At 47.9% G+C, this 13,380-nt stretch overlaps 1 long non-coding RNA gene across 2 annotated transcripts; it reads right to left on the bottom strand.

The window, feature by feature from the left end:
* Positions 1-5,397: 5,397 nt before the first annotated feature.
* On the bottom strand, positions 5,398-12,028 carry LOC311591810. Of its 2 annotated transcripts, XR_014777232.1 has the most exons (6): positions 11,790-12,028; positions 10,904-11,040; positions 9,511-9,640; positions 8,211-9,089; positions 7,962-8,124; positions 5,398-5,532 (listed from the first exon to the last, which is right to left on the bottom strand). It is a non-coding gene; the product is annotated as an uncharacterized lncRNA (long non-coding RNA). The 2 variants fall into 2 exon arrangements; XR_014777231.1 differs by having other exon boundaries at positions 8,211-9,640.
* Between the last annotated feature and the right edge of the window lie 1,352 nt (positions 12,029-13,380).

Raw genomic sequence — 13,380 nt, 5'->3', positions numbered from 1 at the left:
CACTAGGCCTATATAGTACTTGAGATTTTGACCTTAATCATTCTGACTGTTGTAAGGAGTAATGTCAGGGTCATTTTGATTTGCATTTCCTTGATGACTACGGATGTTGAGCATTTCTTCAAGTGTTTCTTGGCCATTCTATATTCCTTTGTTGAGAATTCTTTGTTTAGTTCCATGCTGATTTTTTAAATAGGATTATTTGGTTTGTGCTTAATTTCTTGAGTTGTTTGTTTTTTTGGACATTAACCCTTTGTCATGTGTAGTGTTGGTGAAAAGCTTTTCCCAGTCTGTAGGGTGTCATTTTCTTCTGTTGACAGTGTCCTTTGCCTTAAGAAGCTTTTCAGTTTCATGAGGTCCCATTTATCAATTGTTGATCTTAGAGGCTGAGCTGTTGGTGTTCTTTCTGTTCAGGAAGTTGTCTGGAACATCTTTTATTGTTCAGGATTGTTTTAGCTACTCTGGCTTTCTGCTTTTCCATATGAAGTTCAAGTTGATCTTTCAAGGTCTGCAAAACAAAATGTGTAGGTATTTTGGTAGGGATTGGATTGACTCTGTAGTTTGCTTTTGGTAAGATGGTCATTTTTACTATGTTGAGTCTGTGATCCATGAGCATGGTAGATCTTTTCATCTTCTGATATCTTCTTGAATTCTCTTCTTCAGAGCCTTGAAGTTTTTTCGTATAAGTCTTTCACTTGTTTGGTTAGAATTACACCGAGATACTTTATGTTATTTGTGGCTAGTGTGAATTGTGTAGTTTCCCTAATTTCAATCTCAGCCTGTGTGTCCTTTGTATACAGGAGAGATACTTTTTTAAAGTTGATTTTGTATCCAGACTCTTTGCTGAAGATATTTAATAGCTGTAGAAGTTCCTTGGTAGGATCTGTGGGGTCACTTATGGACATTACTATATCATCCACAGATAATGACCCTTTAGCTTCTTTCTTTCCAATTTGTATCCTCTTCATCTCCTTTCTTGTCTTATTGCTCTGGCTAGAATTTCAAGTCCTATATTGAAAAGATGTATAGAGAGTAGGCAGCCTTGTCTTGTCCCTGATTTCAATGGATTTGATTTAAACTTGGGTATGTTGTGCCTTCATTTTCATCGAGGTCTAGGAAGCCTTTAATTGCTGACTCATTTGCTATTGAGGAGAGCATTGTTCAGTGTCCATGTGTGTGTGCCTTTTATTATTTCTATTGTTGTTTAAGTTCAGCCTTAGTCTCTTGTGGTCTGATAATATACAAGGGATTATTTCAGTTTTCTTGTATATGTGTAGGCTTGCTTTGTGACTGACTATATGGCCAATTTTGGAGACGGTTCCATGAGGTGCTGAGAGGAAGGTATATCCTTTTGTGTATGAGTGAGAAGTTCTGTGGGTATCTGTTAGGTCCACTTGATTCATGAGCTCTGTTACCTTCATTATTTCTCTACTTAGTTTCTGCCTCGATGATCTGTCTGCTGGTGAGAGTGAGATGTTGAAGTTTCCCACTACTAATGTGTTGGGATCAATGTGTGATTTAAGCTTTGAGAGCTCTTCTTTTATGAATGCGAGTGCCCTTGTATTTGTGGCATAGATGTTCAGGATTGTGATGTCATCTTGGTGAATTTTTTCTTTTATGAGAATGAAGTGACATTCCTCATCTTTCTTGATTAATTTTAGTTGGAAGTCTATTTTATTAGATATTACAATGGCTACTCCAGTAGGCTTCTTGGGTCCATTTGCTTGGACAACCCTTTTCTAGCCCATTACCTTCAGATAATGTCTATCTTTGTTGCTGAGGTGTGTTTCTTGAATGCAGCAAAATGTTGGATCCTGTTTCTTTAGCCATTCTGTTAGTCTGTGTCTTCTGCCTGGAGAGTTGAGGCCGTTGATGTGGAGAGATATTAGTGACCAGGGATTGTTAGTTCCTTGTATTGTGGAGTTGGTGGTGATATTGTGTGGTTGTGCTTGTTTTCTTTTGGTTTTGTTGTAGTGAGATTACCTCTATCCTGTGTTTTCTTTGGTGGAGTTGACCTTACTGGGTTTTGTTTTTGTTTTTTGAATCAGGGCATCACTACACAGCTCTGGCTTACTGAAACTTGATATGTAAATGACACTGACCTCAAAATCAGTGATCTGCCACCTCCTCTTTCCTCAGTGCTTAGTTGAGTGGCCTGTGCCAACACCTTTGGTAGGACTATTTGATGTTTCAGAATTGTCTGTTTGAGGACTCTTGTGCTTTAATATGAAGAAGTTCTCAGTCTGTGGCAATGTAACTTAAATCTCAATTCAGATGGAGTTTTATCAGCAGACCACACAGGCAAATGTAGCCATTTTTATAATGTGGAATGCCCTAGCAAACAAGTTCAAGAGGGCGTTACATCAGCTAGAAACAACTTTAGTTTCTACAGTGTCTCAACTGTTTCTTTAGCTATGTTCTTTTGACCTCCTTGCTTAGGCTTATTTGTAGTTTTTATTTTGCAAGGATTATCAACAGGATTGTTCTTCCTTGCTTCTTTCTCACCAGTTTGTGCTTGGTTTGTGAAAATGTTCCTGAATGTTGCTTGTTGGCTTTTTGTTCAGCAGCGTGGGCATTGTCCCATTAGATTATATTGTCAGCAGGGTACAGCAGAGATACCTCGGTGCTGTCCATTAGGGACAGTGAGGACATAGGCTAGTTTTGGAAAAGGAGGTGGAACAAATCAAACTGGAAGAGGGCAGACAGCTTGCTGGATATACCCAGCACTTTAAGACTGAGGTTTGGGCATATCATGCAGTGGTTGAAGTACTAGCTGAGCAAGCTCTGTTGAACAGGGTGCAACCTCCTAGAACCATGGAAGCTTGCATCTACTTTTCTCTGTGCTGTGACCCAGTGTCTACTTTTTGAGCAGCCCTCCAGTAAATCTTATGGTCTTCTCAGTGCGTGAGTGCCCTGATGGAGCCTCATGGGGACTTTGAGATTGTCTAACGGTTCTCCATGGCTCTTCAGTACCACAGAGAAAGTGTCTGACCAGGAGGGAGTCAGCAGGAAGAGGGGAGTAAGTGGCCTGGCTTAGATGCTTTTGGGCTGACAGGCTTCATTTTGAATCTAAGGGCAGGGCTCCATGGGATAAAAATGCTTTTCCTAATCCGTGGGAGGTGGGAGGGGTGAGAGTGGTCATGAGAGCAGGCCAATGGAGGAGATGGTGCCCTTGCCCCTAGGGCCATCCCTTAGGTAGGAGTAGTATAGGTCCTTGGATGCCCTGGCTGGAATGCAACAAAACCCCCCATGATGCTCTTAGGCAAGACTAGGGCTTCTTACTGCTTTGTTATTTGCTAGAGAGAAAAGCAGCTGGAACAGCGAGTACAGGAGTCAAGGCTCTCACAGGCGCTGCTGTGGTTCTGCTTCCTTGAGTATGAACCAAGACCCCTTCATCCAGCTGCGTGGCCACTTGTGTCTTGCTGCCTGCTCTATGACTTCAGTGTCTGGCCTCTACTTCCCCTGGGCTATTAGCCCTCCTGTACACCCATCCAATCCCCTACCATCCAGAGAATCCCTCTATGCCAGCCCAGGGCATGTTCCTGAAAGTGGTATGACCTCCTGCCCATGTGCTGTCATTATGCAAAATGTCAAGTACAATGCTCTCATAGGCCCAGTTCTGACTCCTCTGTCCTTGGTGCCATCCCTGAATGTGTACCTCCTGTTCAGATGCACATGACCCTTTCCAGCCCGGTAAACTGAGACCTAGCCTGGGATTCCTAGGGCCGGGATCACCTCTTCCACAGTGCCTCACACTTTCCTCTTGCTTTCTTCCTAGATGTAGAAGATGGAGTGATGGCAACACCTTCTCGAACCACTCACTACACCACCCTAGTAGCACTGGTCCTGCCCAGCATCCCTGCACTGTCATTCTCCACACGCTGCCCTCATTTGTTGAGTTTCCCAGAGAGCATGGCAATGGCCCACTGAGCCAGTGCCATGGTGACGTGGTGATGGTCTAGCCCCTATTTTTTGGCACCACCCCCATTTTCTACTGTGGGAATCCATGGAAGAAGACTTTCTGCAAGTTAAATGTTGCTGTGTGGTAGAAGTTTCTGTTTTCTTTGACAGCTCACCTGGGTCATAGGAATATGCTTTTGATTTTGGCCTCAAGTATAGGTATTGGTGATGTTTTTCCACCACTGAAAACAGACATGATATTTGTCAGCTGGAAACTGACTCATGAGAGGACACATGTTGTTTTGCTGTACGCTATCTTGTGTAAGGTGTATGTTTTTTTAAAAAAGATTTATTTATTTACTGTGTATAAATGTTCTTCCTGTACACCAGAAGAGGGCACAAAAATCTTATTTATAGATGGTTATATCATGTGTTTCCCGGGAATTGAACTGAGGACCTCTGGAAGAGCTGCCAGTGCTCTTAACATCTGAGCCATCTCTCCAGCCCTCAGGCGTGGTTTTTGCTAGCTGGAAAAACATTTTTGTGTGTAGTCTGAGAGGGGATAAATAGAAGCCCACAGACACTGAGACAACATGTTTGCATCAGTCCATTTTGCAATGGTTCACATTGCTTCGCTGCTTTGAATTTTCTCCACTTGCCTTCACAGAGAGAAACTCTCCAGAGAAGTTCTTGTGCACTCCCTCTGAGTCTTGCCCCTCCCGCTGACTCATGTCAGTTAGGTCTAAGTTTTCACTAAGTTGTGCCTCTGCTGCTGCCCTTTGCTCTTTGCTGGATTGCTGGTGTCCTGAGCACAAAGACTGGACTCACCACCTACAACTATATCTTAAGAGGTTCCTAACCCACTTTGTTACTAACCTTTCCACTCCTCTTCCTCAGATCAGTGGGTTGAGATGGAGGTAGAGGAATTTAAGGACCCTAAATAAAATAGGTTTTTGAAAAACCTAAGTCTTCATTTCCAAGTTTTAGATGTATATATCTGGTAAATCTTATGTCATGGTGACGTCTTTACTGTTCTGAGCTGTGGGATTCTGAACTTCGTAGTGTGGAGGTTGGAAAGAGCAGGCTCTGTGCCTTGTTCCCAATTAACCCAGAATGAAAAGGGTCAAGAAACATAAAGCAACATAAATTGACCTTTAATGCCAACCGTAGTTTGAGCCTATATCCAGCCCTGGTCAGGCCACAAGCAGCACAAAACACTCACAATGTCTATACTTGGAATGTTATACCAAATGAGGTATAAGACAAGGACCATGGGTATTTGGACGGAGGACCCCTCAAGCTGGTATCCACAGACATACAAGTGTTTCGAATACACAGTCCTAAAAGTAGCAGCTTTATCATGAGGCTGCTTCTGTGCAGCATGGACCTCTGCTTCTCCTAGGATTCTGAAGTAAACTCTTCAGTTGGTCAGGCGCCAACTGGACTGATGCAAAGTGGATGCGGGAATTCTCGATGAGCCAGGGATCCTTGTATTGTTCTCTTCCTCTCTATGCTATTCGAGTAGTATCTAAGGATGTGATTCATCTTTACAGTAGCCAGGCTACTTTGTTGCAATCCATCTGCTAAGCTGTGGACATCGGTGAGGGCAAGATGCTGAGTATCAGTGGGTGAGATCTGGAGAGAAAAATGAATCAGCTGTCATAAGGTAAGGGGAGTGAGGTTGCCTTGCAGAAGATACGTCCCCAGCTCCTACCCACCTGTCCTTGCCCTTCCCAGGCACTCTAACACTGCATCAATGCAAGGACTCTTCCTGCAAGCTGTATGTAAATGCTGATAGCCCATCAGGGAGGACTGCAATGTGAGGTTCTACCCAGCAAACAACTGAGGAGAATGAGGTAGGCAGCCAGCTAAAAGACACAGAGTCACTGCTAGAAGACAGGAAAATGAATGCCAACTGTCAAAAAGACCAGAAAGATGGAGCAACTCTTGTGGAGAAGATTCCTGTCAGGTGTAAGGCGCAGGGGAGCAAGACAGCAGAGGACAGCAGTGCGACACTTTCCCGAATGCATCTTCTCTGTAGAGTGTTAACTTGAGTGTTAAGAGAGTTTGCCTGGACAGAGCAGAATACAAACCCTGCCAGGACAGTAGGAAAAGCCCACCACAGGATGTGCTAAGAACCAGCCAGACTGTGTTCTCCAAGGGATGGGATAGGTCAAAGAGCAGCAGAGCATTCTTGGATGTCAGAAAGCAGGGTGGTAGGGAGGAGGGCAGAGTGTACAGGAAATGGAGGCCTTCTACACCAGAAGCCTCACTGGTTCTAGCCCAGTGGCCCCAAACCTGAAAAACTGACAAGAGCCTGGGTTCTCCAGGCGGCAGGAAGAAGCAGGCAGGTGGTCAGTGGCTCCCTTTGGCTCAGAAGAAGGCTCCCTTCTATGGAGCATGCTCGTCTCCCAGCTTATGCAGCAGCCAAGCCAGCTCAGGCCTATGGGAGAAGGAGATCATCTCTCGGTAGAGATCTAGAATGACACAGCACTGTGCTGGGAGAAAGCATGGACCACTGCCATGATGTAGGGTCCCCGTCTCAGTGCTTCACATCCTCGGAGGACATAGTGACCCATCAAGGCCAGCTCACAGAGAGGACCCCCCTTTACTTGTGTCTCTATGGCTAGAACTTCCTTAGGATGCTCAAGGGAGGATCTTTCACCTCTGCTCTCCTTCCAAGTGTCAGCTCATCCACTGTGCCTTGGAGAACTGAGACATTGGAGTATGTCCCCTGAGCAGGATGGCAGTAGGCCTGCTGAGGCCAGGGAAAAATGAGGTGAGGTTTAGCTGCTGTGTGCAATGAGTAGAGTTGTTGCCTGGGCTCACATCAAAATGACAAGGACATGATGCAGGAATCCCTGAAGACTGACAGCCCTGGTCTGACAAGGAAAGTGTAAGAAAAAGAAGAATGCTTGCAGGGCTGCAAGGGAAGGCAGCCATGAAAGCCCTTAGCTGTGCAGAGGAAGCAGGTCACTCAGCAGCTCTGTTAGGACCCTGGACATGGCAAGAGCCTGCTTGTGTTACAAAGAAGGAGAGAGCAGTGCAAGCTGCCTTGGCCAGACTGTCCCAAGGGGAGGGCAGTGAGAATGACTAGAGTGGTGTGTCTAATGGGAGCAGGCTTCAAAACCAGAGGAAGGAGCACAAGTCCTGGCTCTGGGGCAGGTCCAGCAGGGCTTCGAAACAGGCTCTTTCCTGTGAGCCTTGATTGGTTGGGGTATGGCCTTGGCCATCATCCTCAGGACAGACCTTACTTGGCCTTGTTTTCCTTTTTCTCACAAGGACACAGTGTAACTCTGCAGAGTCACAGACGCAGGCACAGGCACAGACACAGACACAGGAACCTACACAGGCAAAGGCACAGGAACAGACACAGGTGCAGGCACAGGCACAGGCGCAGGCACAGGTGCAGGCACAGGCACAGGCGCAGGCACAGGCGCAGGCACAGTGCCTAGACCATACTGAGTACCCTGTCCTTCCATATACTGACCGTTTAGGAGCATTGGGTTGTGATTCTAGCAAGAGTGTCTATGTGATTCCTGGAAGGCCCTGGAGCACAGAGTCCTAAGGCTGCCATCCCCCAGGACAATTCCAGTTAGAGTGCTAGGATTGGCTATATGCAGCCATGTGTCCACCTCCTAGCCCCACCCAGGACCGTGGGCCACATTCCCAAAGCATGTCTTTGCAAAGAATACTAGAAGGGAGGCAGAAAGGAGTGGAGTTGAAATGGGGTCTCTTCTTGTGGCTAGGTATACAACGGAAGTCTCTCTCAGCAGCCCCATAACACTAATCTTAGAGGGAAGATATATAACAGTCACGCTTTAGGATTTTTTGTAACTGAGGCCTTGGCTACAGGTCCTGAGACCTGAGACAGCTTGTGGGATGCTCCTTTCACCAATACAGACATCTCCCCCTGCTGCCTCCTGAAAGCAAAACTCCGGGGCCTCAGCTCTGCTGGGGGGAACTCTAGACTGAGGTCCATTGGCGGCCCTCTCCTGTCACAGCTGTTGAGAACCCACTGTGTTACTATTAGAAACTAAGGGCCTCCAGGAGGACCATCCTACCTGCTTCGAAAGGTGACATCCATGGGACCTTCTGATCTGTCTGTCAGAGGAGACTGAGGAAAGCCTTTGTGAGGGGTGATCTGATTTTGATCTTAGTTGGTGGTGTCACCAGTCCTGACAGCAACACTTCCAGGAGCAAGGACTCAGGATTGCTTAGTGTTCCCTAGAAACCAGAATTGAAAGAGTCAGGGTGGTAAACCTCTGAGCCGACTCCTTCTGTGGACTCATGCTCTACCTGGTCTTCATCACCTCAGAGGAGCGTTCCTAGTTGAACAGTCTGTTGGTCATTTACAGCAGACGAAGATGCCACTGAGAGGGTGAGAGTTTCCCCAGAGCCTTAGGGGTCTGACTCAGACTTCCTGTAGATCCTAGGGCCTGAATGTCTTTCATTTGACACTTGCTCCAATCCTCCTCACAGAGTGCCGAGCATGGAGCAGGCACGCCCTGTGGAGAGATGTGGGATAGTATTTAATGGTGAGGGTAGCTAAGGAAGCCTGAAGACCGTGGGTCAAGATCCTGCAGGAAACCCTGTCCCTAGCTTTCTGGGATCCAGCTTCTTCTATTGAGGGTTTTGTTGGCACTGCCGAGAAAGGAATGGCAAAGGTGCCAATATGGAATAAAGCAAGAAGCTTGGATAGTGGGACCAGGAGCTTCTAGGCTCAGGAACCACACTGTGGCCGAACAGGCTTCAGTTTCTTCCCAACTCTGAGTATGCACTGGAGTTACTGGCTTGCTCTCCTCACAGGGAAATAAGAGCAACCTTATGTGAGCACTCTGTGTATGCTAATGTGGGAAGCCATGTCCTAGCACGTGACCTTCTTACTGTCACAGGCACAGAAAGGTCTGTTAAAGTACCCGTAGGCATAAAGAAGAGGGCAAATGAACAGGGAGGCTAAGAGTCAGTGAGAGTGAGTGAGAGAGCTAAGCTGAGAGGGGAGAATCCCCCAGATCAACAACCAAGGCAACTCTGAGGGACAGAGATGATCTTGCTGTCCTGACTGGCATCCAAGGATGGAGAACAGCACCCGGGTGCGCCAAGGCCGAGGCTCCCACTCCCCAGACCAGGCAGCGGCTTCTCCAGCAAGTCCTGGCTCTGCCTCATGTCCACAAATTCTTCACCTGCAAAAACTTTTGGAGGAAGCAGGAGAGTTCAATTTCGGTGTCCTTGAACTTGGTCACAGAGAATGACTCCATAGAGTTATCCTCTGACCTCCACACGCTATAACACATTGCTCTCATACACACACACACACACACACACACACACACACACACACACACTCACACACGTACACACACACTCACACACATGTACACACACATGCACACACACACACACACAGACTCACAAAATGTCAGAGAAATAGAGAAAGAGTTTCAGAGAGAGAGACACACACATAGAGAGACAGGGAAGAGGAAGAGGAAGAATAGGTGACTAGGTGAATAACTGAGTGAAGGTGTAAATAATTAAAAATGCATGGCAAGGTCCTAAGCTCTCAGAGCCAGACCATCTGTCTAAAAGAGTCTCACTTGTGAGCATCATACAAACCTCGATGGAGCTGAAATGGACCGAGTCTTCTAAGCCCAGGCTAGTAGGAGGAACATGGGCTGAAGGGCTGACCAGTGGCTAACCTTTCATGGCAGGAGGGGTGTCACGAGTGGGAATGGGACTGGCAGAGCTGCAAAGAGGAAAGGACTGAGTTGAAGGCAGCACAGTCTGCTGGGAAAGCTTATGTCTAGTCCAGGACGCAGTGGAGACATCCCAGTGATGAGCTGCTGGCTGAGTGTAGACAGAGTCACATATTATGGGGTGGAGGGAGATCTGAAGGAACAAGGGAGAACATTGTGCTGGATGTGGGCTTGGAGCCTAGGCCAGCAAGAGGCTAAGTCTCTGGCCTTGGGTGTGACAGTTTTCAATGTAGGGAGATGTGATGTCCACTGGGAGCAATTTGTGCTGCTTAATGTGAACTCTCAACTTGGGTGGCTGACAGTGACCTGGGAAGAGAGTCTTCACAGAGGAATGGGCTAGCAGAAGTTCCCCTATTAGCATGTCTGTAGAGGAGTGATTTGATTACCTCAACTGATACTGGAAAACCCATCTGGTTAGGGCGGGGCCATTCCCTAGGCCTGGGTCCCAGACTTCATCAGATGGGAGTGCTCTAGGGGAGCACAAGCAAGCTAGCTTACACACAGGCATCTATTTCTTCCTCTCTTGACTGCGGGTATGGCATGCCTAGCTGCCTTGCGCTTGTCCCTAGACTTCATTGTGATAATGGAGTGTAGCCTGACAGTATAAGGGAAAACAGTGTAGTGACAATGGCACTAGAAGAGTTTGGTGGAGATAGTAACACTGACTCTAGGACAATGCACATACCACAGAGGCCACTTGTCTCATGATTCTCTTAGTCAGATGATAACTATGAAGCTCTGGCTCCAATACATGCCCTGGGGGACCACAAAGCCTCACTCCCTCTGATCCTCTGATCTCCAAGAAAACTATAAGCATCCCCATCATGGAGTTCTGTCAAGGATCTGAGGGACATCTCTGTCAGTGCAGCAGCAAAGAGGAGCTTTCAGAGACCCTGAGCATCCCTCCAGGAAGGACTTTCCATGGAGTACCAAGTATCCTGAGAGGCATCCTGAGAAGCTCTCGCTTCTCTCATAGCACCATCCCACCTGGAGAACACTAGTGAGCAGCATCCTGGCTGAAGCTGGGGTGAAGATTAAGGCAGGAAGCATCCCTGTTTGAGCTGCACACACAGATCTCTCACGTTTAAGGAATCACCAGTGACCTGAAAAGTCAGGACCTCTGTCTAGGTGGCCCTGTGCAAGCCCCATCTTCAGAAGGAATGTGGGTCTACTTATTGAAGTGAAAGACCTATGTCACTCGTGACAGTGACAGCCAGGGAAGAGAGGGTGTCACACCCCTGGTTACCACTCACCTCCATACTTCAGATGCATGTGATGATGCAAATAAGATTGTTTGACTCAGTGGTGATGACCTCCTGTTCATCAGACAGAGACCCGTGGCCTTCCAGGTGGACACAGGCAGCAGCAGCTTGTGGGGAAACACCAGGAGCTACAGGGGAAGAAGAAGAAGATGGAAAACCACGGGAAGAGGACTACCTTGACATAAGGCCGCCCATATCCTCCTGAGTGCTGGAAACTGAACAGAGACTCCTGACAGAAGACTTATGAACACATGGAAGGATCAAACACACACAGTCCCAGGGGCCAAGTGCTCCAAATGAACCAGTAGAGAGAATGCACAGAGCACAGAACATTTGAAGCCATGCCCATATTCCTGGTGAACCGAGGCCCACACTCAGCCCAGGCATACCTACTCAAAAAAGACTAAGTGAATGAGAAGGAAGCACAGAAAACTGTGTCTTTCTTAGGTGATGGATGATCACCAGGTCTAGGGGGTGAGAGAAACAGAGCTGATTATATCCAGGTGCCCTGTCTTGTGCTGGCTGTAGGCACCAGGGAAGTCTAGCACCTCAACACACTGTTTTAAGTGGATTTCCCATTTGCATGCTCTAATCACTATAGAAAAGGAAGTTGGAAGTGGCAAGCAGCTCTCCACATTCAAGAGGAGGAATTCAGACCCCAGGGTTTCCAAAGAATGAAAAAGAATAGGTCCTCCTTGAAGGGGCCGAAAGGACTCTGTGTGGGACATGCCACACAGGGATCCCTCAGTCCTAATCAGTACTTCAGGGTCTGTTCCTTCTGAACTACTAGCAATTATGGGGTGAGGCAGAAGGAACAATGGCAAGGGGCTGACAGCAAGGGGGAGAAAGCCTCAAGATACCACCCCATTTTCCTCACCGGGTCTTTCGTTTCAAGTCCACACACACACTATGCACGCTGAGACTGGAGGTTCCTGGTTGAAGTCGGAAAGCTCATGCTTTCCAGTACTTAATCGAGATTTTTGAGGGCAGCAGCAGCAGCAGTGGTGGCGGCGGCAGCAGCAGCATCAGTGGTGGGACCAGCAGTGGTGGCAGCAGAAGTGGTGGCAGCAGCAGTGGTGGGAGCAGAAGCAGTGTTGGTTGCAGCAGTAGCAGCAGCAGTGGTGGCGGCAGCAGCAGCAGTGGTGGCAGCAGCAGTGGTGGCAGCAGTGGTGGTGGTGGCAGCAGAAGTGGTGGGAGCAACAGTCGTGGCAGAGGAGCAGCAGTGGTGGCAGTAGCAGTGGTGGTGGGAGCAGCAGTGGTGGCAGTAGCAGCGGTGGTGGCAGCAGCAGCAGCAGTGGTGGTGGCAGCAGCAGCAGCAGCGGTGGCAGCAACAGCAGCAACAGTGGTGGCAGCAGTGGTGGCAGCAGCAGTGGCAGGTGGCAGCAGCAGTGGTGTTAGCAGCAGTGGCAGTGGCAGCAGCAGTGGTGTTAGCAGCAGTGGCAGTGGCAGCAGCAGTGGTGTCAGCAGCAGCAGCAGTGGTGTTAGCAGCAGTGGCGGCAGCAGCAGCAGCGGTGGCGGCAGCACCACCACCAACTCCATTTGGATCTTCCGGCCTCCTGGACTGCTTTGCTGAATATCAGAATGGTAGGTGGAGAATCTACAAAGAGAACAGGGGCAACAGGTCATGGCTGAGAGGATTTGGGGTGCTCATCACACCTGCCCCACTCAGTGTCTTATTTTCAAAGTACGATGATCAATCTTGTAGAGTGGTAGGGTTCCCACAAGGAGACTGAGTGTCTGGGTGGGACACGGAGCAACAGGCGGCCTTCCTGATGTCAGTGTTGACCTGGAGTCTCCAGCTGCTCTGGAACTCCTAGAGGAATTTGCAAAGAATGGTGGAGCCATTGTCACCGCCTCTCAGGACGGTGTCTGGCTTCCGTCTTCCCCAGAGTTCTGCCCCTTCATCTTCTACCTTTCCCTTTCAATAGTGCAACAGGGCAGGTGCACTTTCTAGTGTTTTGCGAGGAGGGTGGGGTGTCATTCCCTTTTGCTCATCAAGAGCCTCGCACTGTGCTGAGGGAGGTATGGGAAGGAGCCGCACTGACTCCGGGGTCTGACGCCGACTGGTGTAGTGACTACAGCTCCGTGCCAGCGCTAACTAATTTGCTAATCATCATGAATTTTTCCAAAATGTGGTGAGACTTAGCTGCATAGGTTACCATCAGAATGGATGTACCATTGAGTTAAAAACAAGATAGAAAAGCTGCCAAGTTCATTGGTGAGAGATTGACCTGAAATCCTTGCAAGATGCCCACACTCAGGCTGTTGACATACTCGTTGCCTACTTTAACAACTGCCTGGGCGTGATGGAGTAAGGAAGTGCTCTTTAAAATCATTCATAGTCTGTAAAATGCAAGGTAAATTAAAGTTATTATAACAATAAAACAACAACAACATCAACAACAATACCCCATAAAAACAAACAAAAAACCAGTTCAACAGCTGTGGACAAAACAGGCCTCGGGCCC

The sequence above is a fragment of the Acomys minous genome, assembly GCF_964271855.1.
Source record: "Acomys minous genome assembly, contig: scaffold_78, whole genome shotgun sequence".
NCBI lineage: Eukaryota > Metazoa > Chordata > Mammalia > Rodentia > Muridae > Acomys > Acomys minous.
Note: the sequence above shows the minus strand (reverse complement) of the source record. Positions and strands in the feature narration are given on the sequence as shown.